The sequence below is a fragment of the Chrysoperla carnea genome, chromosome 5 (genome assembly GCF_905475395.1).
Source record: "Chrysoperla carnea chromosome 5, inChrCarn1.1, whole genome shotgun sequence".
Classification (NCBI taxonomy): Eukaryota; Metazoa; Arthropoda; class Insecta; order Neuroptera; family Chrysopidae; genus Chrysoperla; species Chrysoperla carnea.
In genome coordinates this window covers 47,719,250-47,732,861 of record NC_058341.1, presented here as the reverse complement: position 1 = coordinate 47,732,861, position 13,612 = coordinate 47,719,250, and positions in this window count along the sequence as shown.

The window sequence follows — 13,612 nt, the reverse complement described above, 5'->3', positions numbered from 1 at the left end:
CTTTTCTGTCATACTCATGATATTTATATGCCTAGATGTAAAGCGAACATTCTGTATATGAAATATACGTAGTATATTAAGTTTAGTCCCAAGTTTGTAATACTTAAAATATTGATGATACGAATAAAATTTTGGTATAGATGTTCATAATCATCTAAATAGTCCATTTCGGTTATCCGTCCGTCCGTCTGTCTGTGAACAAGATAACTCAAAAACGAAAAAAGATATCAAGATGAAATTTTTACAGCACACTCAGGACGTAAAAAGTGAGGTCGAGTTCGTAAATGAGTAACATAGGTCAAAATTTATATTTAATTATGAGTTCCTCGAAGATCCATCATTTGATGAATATAGACATAAATGAGTAACATAGGTCAATTGGGTCTTGGGTCCGAAGGACCCGTCTTGTAAACCGTTAGAGATAGAACAAAAATTTAAATGCAAAAATATCAAAAAATAAACAACTTTCGTTTGAAACATTTTTTTGTAAACATCACGATTGCACACATTAGATGCAAATATAGTATGTATTAATATGGGATTATCAGTTATGTATGTGTGACATGTATTGGTATATGTGTAATGTGATAGAGTAATCAACACTGTCTATACATTGTATTTCAACAATTAACTCAGTCAATTGCTTGTTTTCACTGGTTTATTATGGTATCAGAATTGTATATTTGTTGAAAATATTTAAAGAAAACACAGGAAAACTGTAGCTTCTAATATGAACAAATTGAGACAAAATATACCTCAAATACCTACTTGCGAATATTTTCGAGGAATTTGACCCAGAACTCGTTATAACTTATATATTAAAACAACATGTTTTCTTTACCTATTCGCTAGGTCTTTTCTCGTAAACAAGAAACCCTCAATGATGGAAAAACGATGTAGTTGGCTCCCGGTCTATGTTTAACAGTGTGTATGTATGTGCATTTAGGAATATTTTCACCGTTTTCTCTGCTGGCATTGTATGATGTTATGATGAAGATAAAGAGAAGATAACCGTTTCCGTGTAGTTTGGAGCTTTTAAAATTTTCATTTTGTTTTATTTATTGTTTAAAATATAAATGAATTATATTTAAACAATAAATGAAAATTATTTTTTACTTTTTGTTGTCATCGTTTGTTTTTTTGGGGTTACAGTTTTATAAGACATGAAATAGGTTTTTGTGTATTTATTTATAAGGTTATTCTGTTGTTTATTTTAAATTATGAAAATTTGTATTTAGAGTTTTTCTTAAATAGAAAACTATTTTCCATTGTTTAAATTTTGTTCAATTTATAATTGAAGATAATTACAAATGCATTTTAAACAATATTCACTTTTCTTTATTAATGAGACATTTACTTAAAATGCTCTAGTCCTTAATTTTCATGGTAAAATTCTAAACTAATCAAAATATGACTGGAATTAAAATTGTAAACATCATTATCCTGGCAATAAATAAAATAAAAAATAAATCAATTATTATTTTTATATATTTTCGAATTAAGATTTAGGGACTTAGTGATTTTAACATGTATGTTATCAATATCACTACATAGTATAAAATAAAGTCGCTTTTTCTGTCCCTATGTCCCTATGTACGCTTAAATCTTTGAAACTACGCAACGGATTTTGATGCGGTTTTTTTTAATAGATAGAGTGATTCAAGAGGAAGGTTTTTATGTATAATACATCCAAATATAGGGGTTGAAAGGGTAGAAATAGGGGTTGAAAGGGATATGCTTCACTAAAAAAATTGTGCATCGATTAAGCTGAAATATTGACACGATATACAACCAGCTTCAAAGATCTATTGTTTTTATCTACTTTTAACCTTCGGAGGGTAGAAAGGTGTAGCGAGAAAGTGGGAAGGAATTATCGAATATTTACAAATATACCTAAGTGGGGTATCAAATAAAAGAGCATGACGTGTACATTACAAAACTGTTATCCCACGCAAGGAAATGTGGAGGGAGGGGTGTAAGTGGGGATGTTGCCCAGCAAAGCGGGTAGTTCACAGCTAGTATAGTATAAAACAAAGTAGCTTCCCGCTGTCTGCACCTATCATGTCCTTATGTATGCTTAGATCTTTAGATAGAGTGATTCAAGAGGATCTTTGATAGTGTGATTCAAGAGGAAGGTTTTTATGTATGATACATGCATAATATAGTGAAGGAAGGGGTTGAAAGGGATGCGCTTTAAAAACTTAAAAAGTTGTGCATCGATTAAGCTCAAGTTTTGAAAAGATATACAGCTAGCTTCAAGGAATGTTTTTATCTATTTTTAACCATCCGGGAATGAAAGATGGAGCGAGAAATGGAGATGAATAATCGAATATTTTCAAATAAATCCAAGTGGGGTATCAAATAAAACAGCATTACGTGTACACTACAAAACTGTAACCCCTACGCAAGGGAATATGGATGGAAGTGGGGATGTTGTCCAGCAAAGTGGTTAGTTCACACCTAGTATCTAATATACAAGATATGAAAATTAATTTGATTTTCCGTGGTTTAGTTGAAAAACTTTGCTAAAAACTTGGAAATAAAAGAATTAATCGTTACATTCTTTCTATTTATGTTAAATATTATCCTTTGCCTTTTTTGACGAAAAAGGAAATTTCCACTTTTAGGGCATGAAGCTGGTTATATAGATGTTGCCGTTTACAAAATCATCTTATTTTGAGATATCTTTGTGTATTAGCAATCACTATTTTCAATCGAATTATTAATATTTGCCAGATAACCGAGCAGTTAAAAAAATTTGTTTGTTGAGGAAAATATCTGTATAAAAAATTAATAGATATTAGATTCTTGTTTCTAAAATAAATGTACAACTTAAGAGTCTAACAAATAATAAAAAATATTTACTCTGTAAGTACATTATTAATATATAATATATAATCTGTCAAAGATTCAAAACCCTTAAATAATATTTAGTACTTGTTTCGGTAGTAAGCGTAAATGAAAGACTTCCCAAAACGCTTCACGAAGTCAGTAAACTTTGAAGTAACCTTAATAAGCTTAAGATAAATACAATTTATTGATCTTGAAGTAAACCTCCTTTAACATTCAAAATAAAATTATTTCATTCTGTAGAACATCAAACACAAAAAAAGCCACTAATCTAACACAGAGAACCAAACATAACGCACAGCATAACAAAACCACTCAAAAACTAAGTGTAAAAAAATTATGTCATCACTTAAATAAAGCCCTTTTTAAATTTATTATAATAACCATATGACAACTGAATAATAAAAAAATATATATTAAAAAACGAATTTATAATTTACATTAAAAAAGATAAAAAAAAAGATGAATTCAGTTTTTTTTAAATGTGTGGTTGACTGCCTCTTAGTTGATCTGATTATTTTTGACAATAAACACACAAACGCGATAACTAAATCGTATATACAGAGTGAGTATCTAAAAAAAGCATGATGGTAAAGGCAATAATATAATAATAATTTTTTTGGAAAATTGTAAATATACACAGTAAAAGAAGAACAAGTTGCAAGAAAGTATGTTATTAACATGGTTGCAAGTGAATATTTTCTTGGTGTAAGAAAATATTTACCTAATTTTTAAGTAGCCCGATATTTTCTTGAAGTAAGTATTGATATAGTTCAACAATATTTAATTGTTATAAGAATATCAACCTAAAGTTAGTCGACGTCAAAGCCCTCCTGCTGTTCTTAAACAGCTCCAACGGGTTCATGAAGTAGTGGCCGGGGATGAGCCAACCCTTTTGCGGTATCACAATGGGCCCTATGGTCTAAGTATGTACCACCCCAGGACAGCCACTCTAAGCTAACCTAACCTAAACTAAGAATGTCAATAGGCTTTTGTCCACTAAGCATAAATCGATTGGATAAAAGTTTCGTATGATTAATCATGATATTTAGATAACAAATTTTTCGTAAAACGATGCATCCGGTTACGTGACAGCAAACATCAATCATATGTACTTTGAAAGGGTTACATCACGCTATATGAAACACTTTGTAAACTTACATACACAAATACATGTAAACTTGCAAATACTTGTAACTTGCATACACAAAAATGATTGTATATCAAGGTTTGATGTCATTCAAGACGTCATAACACTCTACACTGTTTTAGAAGCAAATTTTAATTATTTCACATATCGAAAAATTGTATTCTTATTTTTCGTCTACATTCATGAAGTTATAACAAAATTCATCATCAAAGTTGAAAATAAGATAAAAATAATTTCAACCCTTAATCTACCCTGCTCTTACATCCCTTATATGGACGGTGACACTTAGTTTGTTTCTTTTCTAATTCATTGCTAATATGTTTACTTTCTATTAAAAAGTTTTTTTTAAATTTGTTTTCATTCATTCCAAATGAAAATTATCAAAAACTTCCAAAATATGTCGTTTTTTGAGATTCCTCCATAAGAGCAAATGTTTTTATATCGATTTTTAATGACTTTTTTCTTAAAAATTTGAACGGGTACCTAAGCTGAAATGTTAACCACATATTCTTTGAGTAAAAGACTACCTACAAACAAATTTTGAGCCTTTAAATCAAACATTGTTGTCATGCTCATACATCCTTAAAAAGTCGTTTCTAGTTTGGGTCTGGATGTTCACCCGGTCTATAAATTAAAATATTTATCATTTGTATATATGTGAGGATAGATAGTATTTGTAATTTGCATTTAAATAAATACATCGGAAAAACTGTGCATGGGTACCCAAACTAAGCATACCCAGAGATACAATACAAATTTGTGTATATCACACAAAATAACTATTCGGTCGGCAGATGTCACTATTTAGTTGTTAGTTGTGAGTGTGATAAGATCAGTATTTAAAGGAAATACCACCTCGTACCTGGTTATATTTATTATTCTAAAGTTGGTGGTATGTTCAAGCTATCGTTATATATATACAGTTTTATTGTAATTGTATTTGATAGTGGATATTTGTTTAGTGATGTAACCGGACAAATCGATTTTTATTATTGTACATAGTGCATGCATACATCGCCATACTCTTTCTTACGATGAGGTTATCCACCCATTTCTACTAATTGTTGAAGAAAAATTTTTTTTAACATTTTGGCCGGAAAAATGATTTATATCCAATAATTAATTATTTCCAATTATCCAACAATTTAGTTATTTCATTTAGAAGCAGAAATTTTTTAATGATTCTTTGCAATATTCTAACGGGTACCTTTTTGAAAAACTAATTGAAAAATTGATTTTATTTCGAAATCGAATGTTTTTTTATTCAGAATTTGATGAAACTAAGTTTCTAGGGTAATTTTGACCCAAAAATATAAAAAGCATTTTTTTGATTCTTGAGTGACTAGTTTTTGAGATATCTTCTATAGTCCTATATGAAAAGCTTTTATTTCGGAGGCTCGATAATCGACAATTACTTCATATAGTCCCAATATAGACGATTTATTAAGTGCATGGCATGAGTTTCAAAGGTATGCTTGAATAGACTTCGCCGTTATGTCACCTCTAATACATCATTTTGGACGATATTTCACAAACTACCCATTCAATCGAAAGAGGAACCCGATATCTGCATTTTTGGGACCAAAATTTCTATAGTAAATAATGTTAAAATCCAAGGCAATTTTCCGAATTTTTACATTTCCTGAAAGGAAAAAAAATCTAGAAAATGTTAGAAATGAATTTGTGTTGCAAAATTTGACAAAACTAAAAATAAATACTTATAGTATTATCGCCCTTTCGTAACACCACTTTGAATATAGGTACATTACCTATTTTCTTACATTACACAATATGTATAGCCTCAAATAATTACATATTCAGTTTATAATTTGTTTGAATTCTTATATTATTGTAATAATAATAACTACTTCTCTTTCTACATTACTATGTTTGGGGGAATGTTGTACCTTGGATCATAATTTTCATGTTTTTTTTTAAAGTGTAGTTTTTTAAATATAACGTTGACAATGGTCTCTTCTTACAACAGCACTATTGCTTCTACACACCATCAATTTTTTGTGAATTCAAATATTGAAATCCTTCAAGTTTCTCCTATACGCATTTTCTTCTTTGAACATCTAGAAACAGTTTTCGACTTTGAACATCGGATTGAGTTGGTGGTGAATTTTGTCCAACTTTATAACGCCTATATATCCACGCTAACCTAGAACAAAATAGCTGTAATATACTTGATTATCTAACTATAATAATCGAATAGTTAGAAGTTTATTATTAGTACGTTTTGATCCATAGTATAGGGGGGCGGTGCGTTTTTTAAACTTTACCATATTTATACCATGTATATACGAAATATATCAAGGTATACTAAGTTTATTCCCAGGTTATGTCCCAAGTTTGTAACGCTTAAAAATATTGATGCTATAAACAAGATATTGCTATAGGTGGTCATAAAATCACCAAGTTATTTCATTTCCGTCTGACTGTCTGTCTGTCGTCTGTCCACCTGTCATCACAATAGCTCAAAAAGGAAAAGAGATATCAAGATTAAATTTTTATACCGTGCTAAGGACGTAAAAAGGGAGATCGAGTTCGTAAATGAGCAACATAGGTCAATACGGTCTTGGTCAGTAGGATCCACCTTGTAAACCGTTAGAACAAAAGTTTAAATGTAAAAAATGTTTCTTATAAAAGTAAACAATTTTTGTTTGCAACTTTTTTTTCTAAACATCACTGTTTACCCACGAGGAAGCAAATTAGGTGCAAATTATGTAGTATGTTTTATTTGGGAATATCAGTCATAATATGTGTATGACATATATGTGTGTTTATCTAAGAGTGGCCATCTTTCGTTACTTACATGACATAAAAACAAACGATTGTGTAATCAACACTATCATGATATTTCAACATGATATACATGATATTTCAACAATTAACTCAGTCAATTGTTTGTTTTCATTTATTTAAACTAAAATATGGTAAAAAAAACAAGTAAATTTGCAATGGTTTAGAGAGAATGAGATACAAAACACAATAGGCTATTGCTTATTGAATAAACTCATTTACTTTTTGTAAAACTTTTTTTACTAAAACTTATTTTTTCCTTTAATCCTTGAAAATAAAAGTAGATGGATAATTAATTATTCTCGCTTGCCTTCTGATCAGTAAATTTTGTTTTCAAATATGTGGTTGTTTTCTTCTTGATAGCAATATGTTTAAGAAAACAAAAGAGTGTTCCAAGAGACAACGTTACCAAGGTTAAACACTTTATCCTACAATGTACTCCTTAGTAAGTTTAACAGTATAGTTGGTAACGTATGGATATTTTATCACTAGTAATTTAATTGGAAACTTATGCAAGTATAATTAGAAAATTAACCGCACTAACTTAATTACAATAAAATTTAATTTGTTTTTAAAATAGTAGAAGTATACAATAGAATAGGTATATATATATATATATATATATATATATATATATATATATATATATATATATATATATATATATATATATATATATATATATATATATATATATGTATGCAAAAGAAAATATGTATTGGCGTACTTTTCGTGCTAGTTATAGATACCTACTTCGAAATTATGCAGAATATGTGTTAATAATATTGTTTATATAATATCGCGTTATTTATTAGAAATATGTAGAAATACAGGATGCTTCAAAAGATTTATCGTTACATATGATACGGTCTTGCTGTACTGGAACTTATTTAAATAACAGTGAAGCGCTAACTATTCTTGTTAAAGAAAAGACAACTTAATAATTTACAAAATTTTCTGTAACTTTTTCTGTTTTGGTTTGATCATCCACCAGACAGCTTAGTTAGAACAGTTATCTGGAGTGTCAAAAAATTAGGCCTCTCATCCTGTGCGATTGTGTAATATTTCTTGATATCAAAGATGGATGGATGGATATATATTTAAGATAACAAGAGAAATTTACAAAATTTAAAAACACCCTAAACTTGCATTTGAAACATATCCAAGAATACTCTTCATTAAATTGCCTATTTCCTTAAAGATTTTTCCAAACTGAGCCGGTTTGGAAGATCATTCAGAAGATAAATTCGCACTGGAAACATATCTAAGAACACTCTTCATTAAATTTACTTTCAAACAAATCCAAAATAATCAAAATCGGTTATTTCGTTTAGACGCTATGATGCCACAGACAGACACACACACACATAGCGGTCAAACTTATAACACACTTTTTTTTAGCTAAGGGTTTAAAAATAAATGAAAATTTGTCATTATTTTGCATTACTTTGTCCTAATTAATGGGTAAGAGGGTAGTATAGTAGTTGGCATTAAAATTTGACTTATATATGTTGATAAAATAAATAAATATGCTATATATAAAATAAGCTACGTTAATTTTATTGCTCAGCATGCTAGGTAAGATTATTTTAGGTTAGGTTTTAGTAGCTGTCCACAAGAACTATACTTAGGCCATAGGGTCTATGCTATTCTCAATTATTTTGAGATCTATATTAAGCCCATCACAACTATTAATTAAAATAGTTTTTTGGGTTGAGTATAACGCATTTAAGGAAAGAAACTTATTTTCTGTGTGAAGAATGGACAATAGTCCAAATTGTCGAAAATTTAACAGAAATGCTACTCAAACAACGTTTTTAAGGAAGATCGGTTAATATAGATAAAAAATAAGTTCAAGTTAGACTTCGTCTTAAGACGGCTGTCACATTTTATTGCAGGCATTTTTAAAACTGCACTATAAATTGCACGAACCAAAAACAAGCCGGGAAAAAATAAAAAAGTATGTGCCAGAAGTGAAAAATTTTCTTGCATTTCATTTGCCACAACAATTTTCGAACATCTTGAGAACAAACAGCGCAACTAAGAGAATTTTGTTACATAAATTATAGTCTCGTTAACAAGGAAACCACACACGTTGTAACAACCGGGTGTTATTAACTTTTAAAAGGAATCTAGGGCTTCGTAGTGGAAGAAACTAATTTGAAATGACAGATAAATGATAATGCATTCTGTTTTTTAAATAAAAAAATTAATTAGTAATTGATTAAATTGATCATCTTCATCTCAAAAGACTAAATTAAAAACACAATAGAGTAAAAAAAAAAAAGTATTTTTATTTTTTAAAAGAAGTAAGTTAGTACTACCTAATAAACATAGACTGACTAACACAGGTAAAACAAAACAAAAAAAAATTATGAAAACGTTTTATTATAAACTTCAAACTAAAAAGTTTTTTTTTTAAATAATAATCCTCTTGTTTTATCACATTCTTTTCATGTTATATTTTTTTTTTTTGAAGGATTAAGTATTTCTTTTAATATTTTTATTTTTTTGTTATAAATTAATAGACAAATCGAATTATATTTGTTTTGTTTCCTTCCATTAAAACTATGATTAGGTATAATTTTGTACATATTAAAAAATAACATTATCATTATTTATAAGTATTGGGTGGCACTTTTGCCTTGTGAAAGCCATCAATTTGATAAGTTAAATCTGAGCGAAAAAAAACTTGTTAATTAGTACTTCTATGTTTTTGTTATATTTCAAACAAATCTTAAGAGACACAAAAAATTCTCTTTCTTCTCGTTAACGACAGTTTTAAAAGATTTAAGAATCGGTACATCTAGATAGAAATCAAACGAGTGCCGATTTGTAGACGTTAATAAACGCAATAAATCAACAATTATGCGGCCATTATATTTTTGTTTTGTCCGACATAAAATTGTCGAAGGCAAAAAAAAAAAAAATGTGTAAAAAATTACAGAAATTGTCAAAAGTTGAGAAATGAAATGACAACTCAAACAAAACCTTTTTTCAATGCTTTTGGCAACACCCGGGTCACTGCTAGCTAGAACCTTAATTTCCTTAATTACAACATTCACTTTTAATAATCCTGAATAATGATTGCTTTCATTATAAATAAAGTTCAAAAACTAAAACCCCGAAGCTCTTACAAAATCGTGTTCTTAAAAGTATGAAAACAAGAAAATATTTCCATCTGAAATTGTTAAGATGAGTAAAATCGTCATTATAGGCATGGTACATCTAAGATTAAAAAGTTTAGCCCAAGACGGAAAAGAGGTCCCCGACTGTAATGATAATTTAACTTATCATAACAATTTCACGATTTTTGAAAATATATAAAGATAGCCTTCATTCTAACGGACGGTCAAGAACGCTTTTAATGATACATCATTTGCCAAATTATGATAAGTAGTTAAGAAGCTATAGTAAAGAAGCTAGGAGGGATATAATTTAGTGATTAAGTATAAACAAATATATACTTTTGATAGGTGCTAATTACGCTCTTTCATTTGATATCTAACACGTCTTCATTAAATCGAAATTTCTTTTCGATTACAACTTTGTCCTCTGGAGGGTGTCATATTCAATTTAATAGGTCCAGCGAACGATCAAGATGCTTTTAACGATACCTCATATGTCATATTATGATAAGCAGTTTAGAAGATATGAGGGAACAGATGTACAATATATACAAACTGGCCAAAAACATAACCCTCGCTATAGTTTAGTCGGGGTAAAAAGAATCATTGCTAGGTCAAATTAACACAAATGTTGGAAACTCACTAGATCTTGAATTATGTAAGAGAAATTGTGAGGACATCATTTTCACTTTGCAAAGACGATGTGGAGAAACAAAGAAGGATAGTTCATTTTTTAAGAATTCTCGCTAATCATATCTACACGTCCCATTCTGGTACTATGTCATATTTTTATGATGAAAATGCCGCAACACTAATTAGAGCATTTAAATATTACCAATTATTAAAATTATATTTTATTATGATGACTATTTCTACCTAATCAACAGATTGGCAGCGGCTCATCATTAACATCATCAGGAATTCCACTCTGTAAATAATGTTTTTATTTTAATGTTTTCAAACCACGAAATTCTCTTGAACAAAGCTCTTTCAACTGGGTGGTCTAATCTAAAACTCTATACGTATATATAATAAAATAATATATTTGTTTATTTTTATAGAATCTATTAACGTTTTTAAATAATATGTATTGTTATTTTATTAAATTATTCTGAATCGAAAAATTTGTGTTGTGTGTTCTCTTGTATTTTTGGTTGTGGTGTTAATTATTTAAGTAATTTATTTAGCTTCGTTTTTATTGTTTCTAATGATAATCGTAGACAATAAATTTTATGTGTGTTTTTTTATTTTAGATACTAATAGATATTTATTTATTTCGGTGTTTTACAAACGTATAGGAGTAGTAAAAAGTTCATTTTTATGATGGTTTTAAAACTAATAAAAAGGAATTTTTTAAATAATTTAACAATAGCGGATTGTTAAAGATGCCTGCCGATAAAATATCTGCAAATCAGATTACCAAATTATGTTTACGGAAAAGAAATGTTAATTCATTCAAAAGAAGTTGACTGTAGAAAAACAATTGTTCAAGTTTTATTTTTCGTGTCAACTCCCAAGTATTCTGAGGCTTTGATTGTGATCTTTAAATGTTTATGGAACTGCATAAAACTATGAAATATGATTGAAAAGTATGTTACTGAATCATCCTTCCAAACAAATGCCGTCCATTTTTGGTTGATTGCATTTAAGTCTTAGTCTTACGAAAAAAGAGAGAACTTAATTTTAATGTTAAAAAAATCATTAAAGCTTTAAAAAAACGTGATGTAGTGGGACACCTGGTAAAAATTATGTTCCTTTCATACAAATAACTGTATTAGTAATTAATTATAAATATTAGTTTTGTGGAACGCTACTTTGCACGTTTAGTGCAATTTAGTGCATATCCAAAAACCGTAGTATGCAAAGAATTTCTTGAGAAAAGGATGTATGTGGAGGAACGAAGTGTTTAGTGAGTTTTTAATCTTTTTTACGAAACAATAATCTTTTCGGAAACAATTTACAATCCAATCATCATAGAATAATTTTTCGAGAGACGTTGCATACCTTGTAAAGTTTTTGGAACTATGTTCCTTATCGCACGTTAAACAAAAAATGTGCAACAAAGTTTTTCAAGTTTTAAAATTTTTTTGTATATTCTGAAAATTCATGACAAGCTGAATCGATTAAAAAAGTTTAAGTTTCCTAGATAATCTACATTGTCGGATTTTGGGGTCAATATGCATTTTTTGTCCAAAATTTACTTGTATTTTTCATTCAAAAAAATGAGTTGTGATTTATCAGAAGTTAAACAAAATAGAGATAATTTAAAGTATAAGCAAATTTTATGTTTTCATATGAAATATTTTTATCAAAAAAATTGTGGGTAATGTGCGTACATATTAGATTGACTACTAAATCAGAAGTATGCCCTTTTTAAGTAATATTACAATTAATTCATTGAGTATAAAGTTAAAGTAGCTATCATATTTAATTCTTTAAACAATAAAACAAGTATTTGACTTCTTAAATTACTAAATTAAATTTTAAGAATTACCAGTGTACAGAAATGCAAACAGTTTCGTGCAAGTAAAAAGGAAAAAAAACACAAACCTAAAATTACCAACGCACACAATTACAAAAAATATTGAGAGAGAAAAAAAAACAATTAAAAGAAACTAATTACACTAAACCTACAAGGTAGCGTACCTACAAAAGTACGTTTGTAGGTAAACCTACAAAACTAATATTCATAATTAATTATTCATACAGTTATTGTTTTTTCAAATAATTTTTATCCTGGTCTTTTTTTTGTGAATTGTGTTTTTTTTAATAGCAAAGCGACTACAAGCGGCGCTGAATATTTTAAAAAATATAGACAGAAGAAAAAATCACAAAAAGATCTTACAACATTGAACATGTGCATAATCAATCATTCAAACCAGCAAAAAAATCAAAGCAAATCTAAGTAAGAAAGTAAGTGCCACATTTATAATGTACCAAGATACGATAGGAGCATAGATCCTACTGAGTGTCCCACGACACCTTTCATTCTGTTTTTAAAAAACTTATTCGTCGACTAATTAAAAAAACTTGTACTGCACGATTATAAGCTGGGATAAAATAGACGATAGAAAGAACGTGCGCTATACAATACTCTCTGAGTAAAAGCAAAAAATAAACGGCAAAAAAAAAAAGGTGTATAATATAAACGTATAATATATTTTTCATAATATAAAGAACACAGAAATGACATTACAATAACACTGTCATTTCATTTACAAAACAACAAAGAGTAAACTTACAAAAATAAAATTATACAAAAAAAAAAAAGTAAAAAAGAAAATCAAACTAGCTATGGTTGTAGAAGAAGGTACAACTAAAGTCAATTAAAACTTTATATGAAAAGAAAAAGATAGGAAATAATAATATACGATGGTGATGATGATGGTGAGTTGTAAGTATGATGGGTTCAACTTCACACTACTAATAATAATTATAATTTAAGTAGTTTGGTTGGTTACTGGTTGCTTGAACTAACCTTTTATTGTTCGAGTTTAAGTGGTGATCAAGTCTTAGAGATAATTTATTCATTATTTTTATAATTTTAAATAAAAGAAATGTTTTTATTAAATAGTTATTAATAGATGAATAGATAGTATCTACAATTATAAAATAATAATTAACAAGGTTGGTTTTTCTTTAAATAGTGTTGAGTTGAGACAATATCGTATTCAATTTA